General features: G+C 35.3%; 1 long non-coding RNA gene across 19 annotated transcripts in view; it reads right to left on the reverse strand.

The window, feature by feature from the left end:
- LOC140613892 (uncharacterized) overlaps nt 1-18,760 on the reverse strand; it is a 195,920-nt gene that overhangs the window by 106,550 nt on the left and 70,610 nt on the right. For 18 of the 19 annotated variants that reach the window (XR_012014794.1, XR_012014799.1, XR_012014798.1 and 15 more), the window contains one exon: nt 16,293-17,127. This is a non-coding gene — a long non-coding RNA (uncharacterized lncRNA). The remainder of the gene's footprint in view (nt 1-16,292; nt 17,128-18,760) is intronic. The other variant, XR_012014782.1, reaches the window with a different exon arrangement.

Consider the following 18,760-nt stretch of genomic DNA (forward strand, 5'->3'; position numbering starts at 1 on the left):
TTAAAAATCAATGATTTCTGTCTTATGAAGCTAATAAAAAATGGAGCAAATTATGAAGCAAAAACAATAAAAAGAGAATATATTAAATATAAAATAATAGAGAAAATTGACTGCAGTAAAAAGAATGCCCCCATACACACAAAGATGTCTATGTCTATGCCCTAATCCCTGAAACCTGCAAATGTGTTAGTTTATGTAGCAAACGGAATTTTGCAAGGGAGATTAAAATTGTGGACCTAAAAACAGGGAGCTAATCCTGAGTTATCCAGGTGGGCCCAACTGTTTTTACATGAGCCCTTAAAAGCAAAGAACTTTCTCCAACTACAGTGAGATAGATGTGGTAGTGGGAGAGTCAGAGAGGCTGGAAGCCTAAGAAGAAACCTAACATGCCACTGCTGATCTGAAATAAAGAGGGCAATATGCAAGAAATTCGGACACCTTAGGGAAGGCTCCCAATAACAGCCAGTGAAGAAACAAGAGAATCTCAGCTGTGCCAAGGACCTAATTCTGCCAACAATCTGAATGACCTTAATAGTGGATTCTTTCCCAGGGCACCCAAAAAGGAGCACGGTCCAGCCAACACCTAGATTTTGTCCTTGTGAGATGAAGCTGAGAAGCAGCTGAGCTGTGCTGCCACATGAATACTGTAAGAAAATAAAGGGGTGCTGTTTAAGCTACCCTGTGACAATTTGTTATGAAAGCAGAAGATTCATACAGTTAAAAAATAGAAAAGCAGGTTTTTTGAATGATTAACACAATTGAAAAATACCTAGGAAAACCAATCAAGATAAAAAGGAGAAAACACAAATTGCCAATAGGAAAAACAAAAGAAAGGTCATTACTACAAATCATATAAACATTAAAGTGTCAATAAGGTAATTTCATGTAAAACATTATGCCAAAAATTTAAAAACTTAGATTAAAAACTTTCTCAAGAAGCACAACTTAACAAAACTGATATAAAATATATTGGGAGATTTTTATATTAAATAATATGTTAATATATAATAATATATGAATATCCCTATATTTGCCAAAGAAATTGAATTTGTAGAAAAAATTCTTCCAATAAACAAACTCTAAGTCCTGGTAATTTCACTGGTGAATTGTATGGAATATTTGAGAAAAAAATATTAGCAATCTTACTTGAACTCTTTCAGAATATAAAGAAGGAAGTAACTTTGCCTGACTCATAAGACCAGTGTCCACCCAAAACTAAAGCTTGACAAAATATAAGAAAAATTATTTATCTATAATTTTGTACATGGATAGAAAATAAGTCTTAAGAAAATGTTAGCAAAAGAAGTCCAGAAATACAAATAAATAATGTACACAATGACCAGGTGGGACTTCTCCCATGAAGACAACTGATCAAGTAATTCACCTTATGAACAGTTTTAAGAAAAGAAAAGCCATGTTATCTTCATAGATACAGGAAAAGCACTGAGAAAAAAACATTTATTCATAACAAAAATCATAAACAGGAATAGAAGAGAACTTTCTCAAACTGATAAAAAGCATCCTTAACCTACATCTAACATTGATACATATTTGGTTAAAAACTGACACTCTTTCTCTAAGGTTGGGAATAAGGCAAGGATATCTACAGTCACCACTTCTATTCAACATTGTACTGAAGCTCCAGTCTGGTTTTATTCAGAAATGACATGATTATACTTTTAAAATCCCAAATAATCAAAGAAAAAGATATCAGTACTAATAACTAAATTTAGTAAGGTGGATAGCATAAAAAGGTCAATTTACAAAACCAATTATATTTCTATACACTAACTTAAAATAGAAATGAAATTAAGCAAACAATGACATTCACAATGGCATTAAAAAGCAAAATACTAGAAATAAATCTAACAAGGAACAGGTAAGATCTTCACATCAAGACCTACTAAACACTGCTATGACAAATTTAAAAATACTTAAATGAATGGAGAGTTCTACCCTCTTCATAGTTCAAAGGAGTCAACATTATTGAAGTGATTTCTTTCCAAATTAACCTGTAAATATAATACAGTCCAAACAAAATTCCAGTGAGTTTTTAGCTGAAATCTGTAAGCTGACTATATGGAAGTAAAAGGATTTGGAACAGCAAAATCAAAACAAAAAACTGAACCCTGAAAAAAATCATAATGAAGTTAGAATTTTTTTGTTTTGTTGTTCCTATCAAGCTTCAATACTTGCTAATAAAACTACAGTGAAAAGGACAGTGCAATATGGGCATAGGAATAGACAAATAGATCAATGGATCAGAAAAGAGGCCAGAGATCAACTTATATATACATGGTCAACTGATATTTAACAAAGACACAAAGGCAATTCAAAGAAGTAAAGGAAGATCTTTTTAACCAATGGTAGTGTTACTAGATATCTATATGGGGGAAAAAATTTTCCCCCAATGTTATACCATAACCCAAAATGATGTCCAGATGATCACTGACATGACTAACAACTTAAAATCTAAAACTGATGGCATATCATATAATCTTGTTGAATCCCTAAGGTTGCACACCGGAAACTAATGTAATGAGTGTCAACTAGACTTCAATTTTAAAAATGCTAAAATTGTAAATCTCTCAGAGGAAAACAGAATATTTTCATAATCCTAAAGTAGGCAATACTTTCTCAATGAGTATCAAAAACACTAAAGATAAATGAAAAATATATAATCTAAATTTCATCAAATTAAAAACTGCTTATCAAATGGTATGCCTAACAAAGATAAGAAAGCACAGACTGGAGAATATTTTCTCAATACAATGTCCAGGGACTTGGATCCAGAATGCAATATAGGACACTTATGTGGAATTAGAAAACACAACTTAAACTTAAGAGACTTGAACAAATATTTCACAAAAAAAGGGTACAGAATGGTTCAATAAGCACATGGAAAGATGTTGAACATCTTAAATCTTTAGGAAAATGGAAATTAAATTCACAATAATAAACCACTTTGCACATCATCAACATCAAATATTGGCAGAGGCGTGAAACAAGTGGAACTCTATTACATTCAAGTGGGAATGCAATATGAGTCAACCAATTTGGAAAATTGTTAATGGCCAATCATGTTAAATACATATCTAACACTTTTAAATATTTAAGCCAAAGGATTTGCAAAATAGTGTTCATAGTAGCTTTATTTATAATAATAAAATACTGGAAACAATCCAAAAATCCATCAATGGGAGAAGAAAAAAATTATGGTATTTTTTTTTAACAGAATGTTACGCAGCAATAAGAATTAACTAATGATATATGCAATAACATGTTTGAATCTCAAAACAGGTAGTGTCCATAAGAAGTCAGATGAAAGAATGATTTTATGATTCTATTTATACAATATTCAAGAGAAGGCAAAAATAATTTATACCCATAGAAATCATAACTGTGAATGCCTATGAAAGTGAAGATTAATTAGAAGTTGGGGGAAGAATTTTCTGGTTGAGATAGTGTTTACATGGATGTAGACATTTGTCGAAACTCATTAAATTATGTATGTAAGATCTGTATATTATAAAAAATTCACCTCCATAAAAATATATTCCTTTTGTAAGTCCAAAAAGGGGAAAGTAGTAATTATCCAGTGAAATGCAGTAGAATGGAGAAACAATGTTTAAAGTCTATTTGAACATAAAGATCATAAACTTTTAGCTATAACCCAAAAAGAACAGTGAATCAAGGAATACAGGTATAAATTTTACTGCGCTTTCTCAGAACACTAACATTTTAGCTGATTCTTCAAATAAAATATAGTAACCCATTAAAATGTTTAAATTCTTGTGACTGACATCCATCCCATGATTTATATATTCACAAAACAAAAATAATATAGAGCATTTCCTTGAATTAACTTACTAATCTATAAGAGAGTTTGGGATGAGAGATTAATTTAACCCTCAAAACTGTAATGTGAAATGTTTTAGAAATGTTTCTCCTCTAATAAATATATTCTTAAGGTTTGAATCTACTAATGGTATTAGTTTTGTGGATTTGTAGAGATCTGGGCAAATGAGAGCACCATGTATAAATACATAAAATATAACTTCTGTTTTAGGATATATCATGCAGCCCAATTTGCAAGGGAGATGACATTCTGAATGAAGCATGGGTTGTGAGGAATGAGCTGAATAGCATCATTTATTTCATTGTGGAAGAGCTCAAGATTTTCTTTCTTAATATGGCAAGTTAGAAAAACGAGGGATGTATGAATTAAGACTTGCCTCTTGATCTGTAAGAGAAACCTACGTGTGGATTTCTTTGACACACATAGAAGAGTGAAAAATAGCTACACTTGAAAGTTAATCATGCAAAAAAGTACCATTTCAATATATAAAGGGTTAGCATCCTGCATTAGCAAGCCAAAAGTCAAGCACTAAGGATGAGAGCTAAAGCTGAAAGAACTTTCACTATGACAGGGATGAGCCTGAAGTTTCCACGATTCATTGCGATCGAATTTTTTTTTTCCTCTACTTTTCTCTTAATTTCTAATTTCTCCTCTTAGGCTGAAACAGTACTAGTTGGGTGTTGAATGAATTGCTGAAACAAATGAGAGAGTGGATAGGGAAGAGAGAAAGAGGGCTGCCACGGTGTGCCTCTGGAAGAATGGCAATACCTTGGTCACAGAAAACCTCTAACTTGAGAAGGATTGACACAGGAGAGGGTAAACAAATTCCGAAAGAATGTCTTCTCACAGAATCAAACAGTAAATACTAAAATTAGATACCCAACCCCTGCCTTCGGAGAATACTTCAATAGAATGTCCTTTCCTAGTGCTATCAGGCTGAGAATATTTGGGAAAATTATCATCTGTGTCATCAGATGTTCTAGCATCAGAGTCAGAAAATCAACTTAGCTGGCAGATGTCTCTTAGAGCTCAACCTCAATGATGCACCTGATGTTAAGGACATTGATGCTCGAATAATGAAATGGACTTGAATAATCAACTGATTAAATGAGGAAATAAGTGGGCAGGCTTCAGTTCTAATTATAGGTATGTCCTTCAGGGGCACCTGGGTGGCTCAGTCAGTTAAGCATCTGCCTTCAGTTCAGGTCATGATCTCAACGTCTTTGGCTCCCTGCTGCTTCTCCCTCTCTTTCTCCCCTGGCTTATTTCTCTCTCTCACCCAGTCTCTCTAATAAATAAACAAAATCTTAAAACAAAAAACAAACAAATAAATAAAGCTATATCCTTCAGAAATCTGTCCAATATACAAGATCATTTTTATGGCATGGTGTTATGGTGGTAGAACTTTGGGGTAGCTAAATAGAAATATCTTCCCATAATCCGCCAGAAATAAGGCTATTCTTTTTCAGCTCAGAAATTCATATCTGGGCAAATTTCAGTTTGGATATTTGCAGCCTATCAAAGATCATGATCTCATCCTTTGAGCTCTAGACTCTCTTTTTTAAGTCATGAGGATATTTATTTTCTTTTGGAAAGAGCAAGGAGATTGAGGAGAGTTCTTATGGTCCCTCAAAAGTGATAACTTACTCCCCAACAGAGATGCCAGCTTCTGCCTTTTTTAAGCAAATAATTTACATATATGGGTTTTATTTTTTTTTTTTCACTTGAAAACCAGTATCATTAGAATCAATGGCGTTTTTCAAGGTAGGGGTGCAAATACTAACCCTGTGTGGTATTCAATAACCAACTGCATTGTTGGAATTTTTAAAAAGATGTTCCTATTTACAAGACCTGTATCATAGAGGAGAAAGGGGATCATTTCTCATCCAGAAGTTGGCAACTCCACACTCCAGTTCCTTACCACACCAGAACCAGGATTCTTTGTGTATATGACTACAACCTCAAACCTCCACCCCTGGCCAGAAGTGAGGAGGGCACTCATCTCTCAGCAGCAGATGGGAAGGTTGATCTTATAATCATAAGTCAGCAACTTACAAAAAGGCTATTTAGAAAGGGTTCTGCTAAGGTACAGATTAAAAAGGCCACACTATATAGGAAAATAATAATAAAGTTTTTTTATCAGTAAAGGGGTCACAGTGTGCTTCTAGAGGACAATAATCTATTAGCTGAGATTTTAATGGTCTGAATATGTGACATGAAGTTCTACTGCTTTTGGAGTCCACTTATCTCTTTAATGATTCTTTAAGTGTAAAGGATTCAGGTTCAAAGAATTCTGGTAAACAATGCTTGAAGAGTGTACTTTAGCAAACTGAAGGCTCTTTATAAACTGTGTTTAACTCCATGATTCCCCAAACATGTGTAACCATGCAGCTCATAACATGTACTCACTTAACATGGAAATAACCTCCTTAGAAGAGTCTTTGAAAAACACTTACCTCCTAAAATCTAAAGATTCCTAGAGATTCCTCAAATCTTTTCTGAAAAAAAGACTCAACCTGAATAGACTTTGATCTGTAGCCTTCTAAATTAGTGCAAAACTAACAGAATAGTATTTCACTGGCTCCTTACATGTTTCACATTTCCTCTTTCGAATGTTTTCGTTGATCTTCACAGCTCCACAAAATGGGTTTTATCTTAGAATTGAGTTTTGCCATTCTAACCTGACACCAGGAAACCACAACCCACTCCAAAGACTTCTGAAAATGATTTCAGTGGAAAATCTTCTGACATCAGAACAATAGTACAATGACTCAATTTGCAAGACATTCTCTGGCTAGAGCCATACCACCCTCCTGTATCCCCAAGATATTAATTCCTTGAAAATTGCCATCCCAAATCCTCCCATGATTCTCACATAGGCATATGCAGTCACTACCCTTATGCTCCAAATGACACCTGCTTCACTCACTTTCTCAAGATTTGGAGAAGTGCTGTACTATGGGAAGACCACTGGTTAGAACTAGGCGCTCTTGGGATCCAATTCTTACTCTGAAATCATCAACCTGAGGACCCTACAAGTTTCTTTCTGTAATTTCATATACTCCTCTGAAAAGGAGAAATAGGAAATCTATGCCTCTCAGTGACAATAGTATCCTGATGGAGAACAGAGAATCTGGTGGACTGATTTTCTCTTTACCACCAGCCCCCTCATTTTCTTACACCATTATCAGAACTGCCAACAACCAAAAATAAAGATTGCATTGATATTTATTGTAATAAACCTTTATCTTGGAAAATAATGGTGAATAGCTTAAGAAGAAGAGCCATCATCTCTGCACCACCATTACCCACAGTCCTTTCTGCAGAATGTAATCTTCACTACAGGACAAAAACAGTATTTTCCAAGACTCTGCAGGGTATTTGTGACTATAATGGGGTAGAGAGCTTTGCAATAGACTCCCATTTCTCAGGCAGAAAGGCCTTAGGACTGTACTTAGAAAGGAGTTGATAAGTGAACAAAGAAGGCCAAAAATTCACACCACTTCAGTGAAACTCAGGAGCACTGCATGGTGCTATTTCAAAAAACAAAGGATATTCATTCTTTCATTCATTCATAAATAGACACTAACTACTTTTCAGCAGTCAGAGGAAAAGGAAATTGGGATTTGGGCCTCTATGTCCTTAATTGCTGCTGCCAGTTGAAGGGTGGGAGATTGTCTTCCTATGTTCCAGGCGCAGTGGGGTGGCCAGCACCATAGTGAACAGTGGCTCATGGCAGCACTGGGACAGCAGAGGGGCATGAGGACTGGCATGGCTGTGAGACAACCTCCCTTCTTACTGAATAAGCCAGGGGCTTAATTACTCTCCCTCACAAAGGGGTTTACTAGCTCCAATGGATTTTCAAACAATGAGTCTGGGTGATTGATTTTTTTTTTTTTTTGGTAGGAGAGATTCCATCAAGTTAAGGTTCATGTACTGTGCATTATTTAGCAAAAGATGGCCACTTTATTATTATTACTGGATGCATACCTCACTGAAAAAATTAACTATTTCTTTGGAAAATTATGCGCTATAGCACTGAATGCTAAGTGTCAGAGAAATGGAGCTGTCTCTATTATTTATGTCAAACTTATTTGTCACCAAAGCCAATTCCAAAATAAAAGATTTTTGGTTCTTTCTTTTTATGTTTGCATAGAAAGAACCTTCCCCCAAATTACTGGTGGCTTAGTGTGTAGGCAGTGCAGTCATGAGTGTTTTAGTTAATGTATGGTTTGTTTTGCAAAGACTTTTGAGCATTTAAAAGGAATGTTCATGAATTTCCAAATGCTATGTTTGCTGTAGCAAGACACTCAGAGTAATCATTACCTCCAGCTGTGATTTCCATCTTCCCCACCGCTGCTCCCCTGTGTACTTCTTTTATATTTGACAGACATTCTGCATTTTTAGCTTCCCTGACAATAATTATGTAGTTGGTGAGCAGCAACCATTAAGCTTAGGTGCATTTAGTTCCTACTTAGTCCCAATTATATGATCATGAAGCACTTCAAGAGGTAACAGAAAGTCAAGCATTATAACAATGTAAAACTGGGAATTTAAATAAAAAAGGAGGGGAAAAAAGTTATTTTGAATGAAGTAGAAGCTAAAACACATTTTCTATGGAGGTTCTTTTTAAATGTAATGTAACCTTAGAAAAAATTATTTGAAAATAATTATGAAATTACCATTAGAACACATGCATAAGCTAGAGTAAACTGTGAGATTTTTAAATCTTCTGAATCTTTTTCTCAAATATTAAAACATTTTAACAAGACTGTCCCTAAACAGTTACCTCTTAGTAACTCAAGAGTTGTTTTTTGTTTTGCTTTTCTGTAGTATCTCAGAAGCTTATCTCTCATTTTAAGACTCCTTTCAACCTCTCCTTCATAGCAGTTTAGGAATAAAACACAATTTAGATGCAATTCTATATTAATTTACTTGAAATATGCAAATAAAACCAGAAGCTTAATATATCACAACTATGTAGCAATGTCTTCAGAGGCATATTATGTATAAGTGTGTGTATTTTAGCTTATATTCTTGGGAGCCAGACATAGCTGATCAAGCTAGACATCGCTGAACCTAGTAATGATCATTTTCTTTCTTTTCACTGTTTTTTTTTTTTCTTGGTAAAAATATTTTTATGGAAACTCTTAATAAGAAAAAAAAAACAAGTAGTATTTTCTTAACCATCAAATTCCAAATTAGCTTTGGGAGCTGTGAGATGCATATCACGTACACACACAAAAACTTTTCTCCAAAAAGTATGAGACCTACCATTCAAGTGTCAAATGAGACAGCAGACCTAAATTTATTTCTTCTAACTCCCTGACAATTTGGAATTTGACGGATTAAAAAAAGTACTACCTGTTGTTTTTCTTATTAAGAGTTTTCATGGAAATAGCTTTACCCTCCCACAAAAGAATGCAATGACAAGTAAGGAAATAATCATTATTAGTATCAGCTATGTCTAGCTCCCAAAAATGTAAGCTCAGAGGAAGTCTGACTCCATTATATAGCTCTTGGTTGCATATAATTCAGATGTCAGTCAGATAGACTCAAAAACATATATATATACATATTTTTATACTTTAGATATTAGGATTGCAAAGACGCAGCTTTGGAAACAAAATGATGGAAAATACTAAATAGTATCTTCATAACATAGTAAAATTTTTTCATTTGGGTCCCTTCTCATTGACTATAGGTAATTGGCTGAATAGAAAATAATGGGAGAAGCTAAAGTGAGATTACATCCAAGCAATTATTACTGAACCATTTTCTAATGGGAACTAGCGAGTTATCCATCATAACTTTAACCTTAATTTATATTGATGATCTTTTTATGTCAACCATTTCTATCATCCTTTGTTATATTTATATGTATTTATAACTTTTCTAGAAATTAATTATGATTGATCTATACTTCCTTTTAGATATGGTGAGTTCCACTTTTTTATTAATTCCATTGTCTTCTCAAATGTAGGGGTAATTCCTTCATAAGCAACAATCATCACAATTCAAAGCCATTAAATAAATCTCTTACATCCTATGAGTTGGGGTATTCATCTTGGAAACCTAACTTCACACCAAAAATTACCAAAACTGGTCATTAACATGAATAGAGAGTAAATAGGTTAAAAATGTAAGGCTTACAAACTTTTTTTTTTAGTATATAAAACTGAACATAGTACAGTGAAATCCAGCTCAGGGTGTTCTTTTTCCACCCTTTTTAATCTCCCTATATTAAATATCACATTTTTTCTTACTCTAACATACATTCAAATTTAGAGCCATCCATCTTAAAATTTCTTTTGCTGATATACATAAAAAACATAAAAAATCTCCAAATGTAATACTACAAAATTAGTTTCTCTAGTGTCTTGTGTATTACTAAGAGTGAATGTATCACTAAGAGGTTGGTTGTGGACACTTCTGGGGAGAGGGAGACCATTACAATGAACTGCCCTCAAATTGGTATCCACAAGCCAAATTGCTTCAAGTCTGCAGATGTGGTTTTAAAAGTATACTTCATGGTCCACTCTCTCATCCAAACATATTTCAGAACTCTTCAGATAAACTTATGGTCAAGATTTTGAAATTGGTTAAAATGTTAATTTTCTCTAAAACGTATGTATGAAGTCCAAGGAGACTTCACTCAATAGGTGTTAGTCAGAAGCCTATGTTTCTCACTATTGTCCCTGGCATTGCCTCACTTTCTATTACAAGAGCATGTCCCTGGGGATCCCTGGGTGGCTCAGTGGTTTAGCACCTGCCTTTGGCCCAGGGCGTGATCCTGGAGTCCCGGGATCGAGTCCCACGTCGGGCTCCCGACATGGAGCCTGCTTCTCCCTCCTCCTGTGTCTCTGCCTCTCTCTCTATCATAAATAAAAAAAAAAAAAAAAAAAAAAGAGCATGTCCCTGAAGAGGAACCATCACCAACTGGGCTAAAGAACAGCCTGACCTCTTCTGGCATACTAGCAGGCAGAAAAAGGGAAGCAAAGACAAAATTAGGGCCACATACCCCACACTCTAGCCTGTCAGCATTCTCCTTGGGCTCTGATGGAGAAATGAGGGTTGTGTCCTTCATCTGCATTTTACAGATGGGCACATTCAGATTCACTATGGGAAAGAAACCTTCCATTTGATACCAAGCCTTTAATCTTTAGCTAAAGCATGGGATCCCTCCTTGGAAAATATGTGTTAGAGTCAGGGAGAGACATAGATTCAAGAACAAACTCAGCTCCACTCCCATTTCTCTCTGGACTAGCAGTAAAGCAAAAGTGCTATTTTTTGAGGGCTGCCATGATCTTGTTACTTAATGCATTTTAATTTTTCCATAACACTTTATTAGAGAAGCTTTAAATTTGTCCTTTTTCTGACAGAAAATAAGCAGCTATGTGGTTTAAATAAAATTTACATAAAGTGTTCCTATTTAAAGCTCAACATTTAGTAACCCAAATAAAGGGAAAGGTACTAAAAATACTTACCAGTGGGATATATATTTTGTTTCCTTCAATTTCAGAATGAAAGTTCTTACTTTCAATGAAGTACCACAGACCATGTAAGCAGTATCTTGTACTTTAAAATCTCTTAACCAGGCTTTTGGGAGAAATAATGGATCCAAATGCTGTGTCTTATCAGTAAAATACATTTCATGGTAAATTCAGAAAGCATTGAGTGGAACAGATGTATGGTCTTTAAGGGCCATTTATTACACCAATCCTATTAGAAATAATAATGATGCAGCTTCTCTCTCTTAATAATATTTTGATCCTTGTCCTTTTGCTACACATAATACCATAAGTTAATACTTTACATGAAAATCCATTTCCAGAAAAAAAAAAATCAAAAAAAAAAAAAAAAAAAAAAAAAAAAAAAAAAGAAAATCCATTTCCAGGACAATCCTATTGGGCTGCTGTACTACAGTAAACTCTAATCTCTGGAAAAGAGGGAAATTGCCATAAGAGCTAACAATGTCTATCTTTTAAATATAGGTTGCTATTTTCTTTTGCATTTAGTAGAAGAGAAAAGAAATAAAGGTGGCACCTTTCAAAAGACCTATTAGGATACCAAAAAAAAGACTAAATAAAGATAATCCCTCCAAGTAGGAGACCAAACCACCCAATCCTGGGATAATGAAAATAGATGTCATTTTATTCAACTGAATAAGTGAATGCTAAACAGGAATATGCACATAATGAAAGATGACATTGTAGCCTTTAAGAACCTTTCAATCCAAGGCAGACAGTTTATAAAAATATGGCTATATGTAATCATGCAGTGCAAGATTTGTCAAATTGTTTACAAGTAATTTTATAGCTTCCTCCTACACAAACGTTCATAGGGCACAGATGAATCCCATTAACAGAAGAAAGGCTGTTACAAACGATGGGGAGCATGGGTTTCTACTTCCCTGCTAGCTCCCTTACCCCAACTCTTCTAAAAAAGGGAAAAGAGACAAAACCATTTCTGAAAAACAGAGCTCAGGAGGACAGCTCACTCTACATGAGTCCCTCTTTGTCTCAATCATTCATTCAGTAAATACTTACTGAGTGTACACGATGCACCAGGCAAGCAGCTACGGCTGAGGATACAATAAGGAGCATAACAAGGTCCCTCCCTTCAAGGAAATTGTTGTCTAGGGGGAAGAGAAATCTACAGACTATTACAATACAGCACACTAAATCTCTGCTTTGAATGCTGTGCTCTGCGATAGAAATTCAAAAAGCTGAGAGCACCTGGAATTCAAAAAAACAAAAAGGGCCTGCATGCAGAGGGGGAGATGCGACTGGCATAAATGTTGTAATTTCCATTATCACTTTAGATCACGGAATGCAGGAAGATATTCCACAACCTTCAAGACTTTCTCCCCACTCCCACATTCTTCCCATCTATCCCTCATATCCTCCTAACATAGACCCCAAAACAGTTGTCCTAATTTTTTTGTATCCTATAAATAGTTCTCCAAAAATAACCAAATAAAATCATTCTGAGAAATTCAGTTGAGTGCAATGTGACTGCAAGATTGTGTCTCTCAGGGACTCATAGTCCCCTAAAACCAGTAACATGGGCTATTAAAGTAGAAATTTCATCTGAGACATTAGAATAGATAGGTATCAGACACCAAAGCAAGATAGATACAAGACCAACAAATGAATTTTCTAGGGAACCTGGCATGTGTAGTATAAATTTAAAATGGTGTTTTACTTATATTCAAATTAAGAATATAAAAGAGTCAAGTGAGAATTTCAGGGGAGGATTTACAAGAAAGGTTTGTATGGCAAGAGGAACTCTATAGAAACCATGTACCCCAAAGGGAGGGAGGAAAGACTTTTCTCTTCAACTCAAGTCAAAAGGGAGGAACTTCAAAGGGACCTCTCCTCACAGTGAAAGGGACTCAATAAACTATTATCTGCCTTCCACCTAAGAGGCTTAGTAAGCAGGAGAGGTGGCACAGGAAGGTGCTTTGATGGTGCAGAGAATGAGAGTTGCTTCTGTATTAAGACTGGTCTGCCGTCCCAGAAATTGCACAGGCAAAAAGGGCACAAATGTTTTCTTTGATCAGATGTGGGCCTTACAAAAAAGGCACCAATCAAAATTGCTAGAGAGGACTGCCCTGCGAGAAAACCATCTGGGCAGTCATGGGAACTCCACAGAGAGAATGAAGTGAAGACCTCTGAAATTTTAGAACTTAGAAGGACGGGATCCCTGAGTGGCGCAGCGGTTTAGCGGCTGCCTTTGGCCCAGGGCGCGATCCTGGAGACCCAGGATCGAATCCCACTTCGGGCTCCCTGCATGGAGCCTGCTTCTCCCTCTGCCTATGTCTCTGTCTCTGCCTCTCTCTCTCTGTGTGTGACTATCATAAATAAAAAAAAAAAAAAAAAAAAAAAAAAAAGAACTTAGAAGGACAACATAAAACAAGAAGAAAAAGCAGCCCTCACAGTAGGGAGAGTATCATCCTTTGTGTCGTGGGGCAGGGGTGCCTCTGGGAACCCAGAAGAGCACCCTTCTGAGAGTCAACTCTAGACAGCCACCAAGCTCCCAGGGCAAAATGCTAGTGCGTGACATTACCAATCAAGAAAACCTTTCTCACCAAGCGCCCTCCATAGTGCACTTGATGGGATGAGCACTGGGTGTTACACTGTATGTTGGCAAACTGAATTTAAATAAAGTATTTTAAGAAAAGAAAAGAAAACCTTTCTCACACGTCCTCTTCCTCTTTCCTCAGACTTCATGGTGAGAAACAAAAAAGAGCAAACAATAAAACAAAAGCCTGAAAAAAGGATCTTAGGGAAAAAGGTTCACAACTTGGGAAAAAGGGCAAAAGGAAGACTGCTTTACCTTTCAGGGTCACTCTGGAGCAGTGGCTAATAGGTTTCCTCGAGGGGAATCATTATGTCACTTACTAGCTACTGATTAGGGCCCAGATTCTGGAATTAACATTAACTTATAGATTTCTGTCCAAGAGAAAATATAACCCAAAAGTTACAGTTCTAGGACAACTTGTCAGTAATTTAGGAAACTTTTTTTTTTTTTTTTAATTTAGAAAACTTAATTCCGCTTTCTTCACCTTAGTGACAATATCTATTCCAGAAGCATCTTTATCATCCTGCTCATTTTATAATCATGTGTGAGTCATGTTTTAAAGTTCTGAAAAAATACTTTGCTGGAGAGACAAACTTTCTGTTTCTCACTGCTAACCATAGTCTGCTGCAGAACCCCAGCCAAGAAATAAGATTTAACTGTAATTCAGCTCCAAAGTTTTCATTAGTACACATGACTATTCCTTCTAATTTCCGAGCTGAGACTATATTAACAATACAGAATGACTTTAAAGGTTTTAGTAACCTGAAAGTGATCATAAATGTCACGTATCTGTCAAAATGACCTTTCCAGGGATAGAAGAATACTTCTGTCAATATTTTTAAAGAAAATCAATAACAGAAAATAAAAATGATGTTGTCTTTGATAAAAATCCCACAAGTTCTGTTTGTTCTGCTTCCATTAAGCTACACCATATTGTGGTCTTCTAATACTACAGAAGGATGATAGGTTCATATGGGCCACTAGAAGAAAATCAGAACATATATTTCTTTGTTCTTCTCTCTAATCATTATGTCTCAGTTTCGGTTTTAAAAAAAGATTTTTATATATAATTGATGTATGCTTCTTTTATTTTTTTTTTTTGTATGCTTCTTTTAACTACAGATAGCATATTTAAATTCAAAAGCACTTTACGTGCTAGAAAATATACTGCACTGAATCAGGTATTCATAAGAATATGAAAAGCAAGCTCCAAAAGTAATAATTTTCATCAGGACAATTTCATTTGAATTCCACTTCACCCAAATGATACCAATAATGTATTTTTCTTGAGCAATTATAAAAGCAGATGGAATCTTATTATAGATTTTTGCATAGCAACAGTAAGATTAACTATAACCAAAGTTGAGATGACCTATAAAACCTGGCACAGTTTGTGCTATAAAGATTTTAACATTTTAACACCCTAAACACAGACATTCAAATGAAATAAAATTCAGAACTATGAATAAATAAATGAAATTTGTTAGAACACACTTTCATTAAACACAACCTTTGAACGTCATACAAAAAATTAATATATCTAATTCAATAAGAGTAGCAATGCATAATAACTTCATGTTATACACATTTCACAGTTCACACAGGAATGAGTATAATCTCTGAAATCAAGTCTGAAATTTGGGGTCTGCACAGATTCAAAATCAACATAGAGTCAAGCTCTAAACCTACTTCTTACTGGCTGTAGAATTTGGGGAGAAAAGTCACCTAGGCTATTTTAATCCCCTTTCCATCATAATGCTCTACTGCAAAGTGTTTTGAGTACCAAATATAATTAAAACAATTTATGTGAATTACTCTGTACACTTCTAAATCCTATGTTTGTGTTAATATTAGAGTTTCTGTTAAATACATGTTTTCTCTTCTTGGGGAAGGAGTACCATTATAATGTAAAAGTTCTTCCTGAAACCTAATAGATCATAGGAAGAAGGTATAACGTGCCATCTGGGAAAGCTCCAACATGATTAACGGAGATTCTAAACTTGAGAAATGAAGGAGGAAATGGAGAACCCATAAATGGATGTCTCTCTGCTACTGCTTCTTCTCATTTCCAGCCAGTGGAATGAGAAGGCAAGGATCACATTATTCCCAGTGCATGCAAGAGGGAGCCCAAGTGCAGCAGATTTTACCACCACTGGCAATGGCGCTCAGAGAGCAGAGGTCCCAGCAAGACTCCCGGGGCTGAAGCCAGGCTGACACTCAGGGTTCTAGACTGCAAGGAAAGCCCTGCTCATCCTCCTTTTTTTTTTTTTTTTTCTTTTTTTCTACTGCTCTGGACCCACTGAAGGCCAATTGCAGAGCATCAGAAATCTAGGAGTTGAAGACTCACCATTCCATGAGACTGACACTGCTGAGGGTGACAGAGTAGCCCTTGTCAACATTTAGCTTTACAGAAACTGATGGAAAGCAACTTGATAACATCTCCCTTTTTCAAACTGCAGCTTTGTTAAGTGTAGCACAGAGAATAAATAATTTAAAAATCAGAAAAAAGATGAATAGAAGATTCTTATTTTAATATCTTGTTCTTTGAAGTTACAAGATAAAAAAAATTTGACTCAAAATCATGTTAATCATTCCATTGCATAAGCAGATACGCTGTAGCTCCTGAAGTAAAAATTGAAACAACAAATGCAAATAGACATGAGGTTATTTATAAGTAGCAAATGGTCACTTTGAACTATTAAATAATAGATTGTATTAAACTAGTTTCTCCTGCACTTTCTTGTGTGGTTTTGAGAAACAGAACATGAAAGATAAATACTGAAAGGTAAACACTAAGTAATATTAGATGATAAGCACATTGCATATTCATAACTACTGCTTATAACTTTGGAAAACAGTGTCACTTACTCATGCTATTCAAGAAGCCACCTCCATACACAACTAACTTTTCAGCTTTGGAGAATAGCTACTCTTCAAATGATCTATGTGGTCAATCAACAATTTAAGAAAAAGTGTACACATGGTATCTAGCAGTTTCTGATGTTTTTGGTACTAAGCATGGTCATATGAAAGTGATAAATTCCAGCCTGCAGCTGCCATGATAATAAAGTTGCCAGTAAGTCAAGTTCTATCTAAATATATGCACATGTATTTCTATTACAATTACATTTACCCAGATGACATCAATTATCTCAAGAGTTAAAGGGCATTTCTTCACACCCCTGTAAAAAAAAAAAATTACTCAGAGTAAATTATGCTTTCAACAAATCCCCAAATCTACCCAATATGCTCCAGGATACCATTCAGATTTTATTTGAAAGAATAGATTCTGGACCTTGACTTGAATGTTCCCAGCCATCACAACTGAGAAAATAAAGGTTTTTACTATGCAATACTATTACATGGGATTTTTGTCTCTCAAGATTTTGGTGATCACTAAAAGAAACAATACTTTTAACCCAACATTTGTTCACAATCATATCCTTAAACCTAAGGTAAATAGAATCATTTTTCCTTAATATTTTTTCAAAATAATGATACTATGTAGTCATAATATCTTCTTTCTATGTGTATGCATAACAGAATTCAGGATTAAAAATATAGAATCCAACAAATCAGGTGTGCTTGGGTGGCTCAGTCAATTAAGCATCTGCCTTTAGCTCAGGTCATGAGCCTGGAGTCCCTGATCGATCCCCGAATTGGGCTCCCTGCTCAGAGGGTTGTCTGCTTCTCTCTCTGCCCCTTACCTCACTTGTGCTCTCTTTCTCTCTCAAATAAATAAAATCTCTAAAAAAAATTTTTTTAAAGAATCCAACAAATTATTATTTTAGTTTACCCAGGAAAATCCTGAAGATAACCATGATAAAAACAGCCAATAAACAGAGGAATTGAGATTCCACTCTGCAGTCATCTCTAGTTAAAACCAACTGCAAAACACGAAACCACAAGAGCCAAAAGCCAGACCAGAGCACTAGTTCTGCCAATGAGGAATGGCCCACTCCACTTGTGTCCTTTGGTGAATGGAGCCTCCACTGATGGACCTCAAATCTGAGAAGGTTTGGGAAGGTGATTTCAAAAGTCTTCTTAGTTTTAAAATACTATACTTGAGTAAGGATGGTGCAGAATTACATTACAACTTGCAAAAGTAGTGACAATCCACCCCCCCCTCCAAAAATCACAACTTTCATGAATACTTTTCCCTCTCCAAGAAACTCACCTTCAAAAATAGAAAAGCTGTACATCAGGAAAAAAAGCAAAAACTTCTTATAACACATACATAGCACAATTATAAAATTATGTTAATCCTATACAGTAATTTCACACGTGCATATAAAATTATGTGCATATACACTACATATAAACTCCCCATTCTATTCCTGCCTGTGTCCATTTCTCCTAGGTGTGAACCAAGAGTCAGATGTTGAATCAAATACATGTTGATATAATGAATCGCTGGCTGCCACCCATATGTTTCATGGTACAGAATATAGTATACCACAGAGTGATCCACTATTTCAAAAACGTTTTCTATTCAGACATGATACAAACACCTCCTCTTGTTCACAGGATCTACAATCTGATTATGAGTTATAAACTTGGAACATTTAATGTCTAAGCTGCCTGCATTTAAATATAAAGCACAATCTGAATAACTAAGTGCGTCAACCATATTAATTTGCAGTCCTGGTAGGAACTATAAATTCAGAGGAAAGTAATCAATTCACCAAGGAAATAATGTTGATCTCTTAGCCTTATATCATATTCAGCCTGGAATTATCCCACTGCCATTTATTAGAAAGAGAAATATAGCATATGAGGCAGCAGAAACCATCAACCATTCCTAAATAGAAGCAA

This window comes from Canis lupus, chromosome 22, assembly GCF_048164855.1.
Source record: "Canis lupus baileyi chromosome 22, mCanLup2.hap1, whole genome shotgun sequence".
In the NCBI taxonomy this organism is placed as follows: Eukaryota; Metazoa; Chordata; class Mammalia; order Carnivora; family Canidae; genus Canis; species Canis lupus.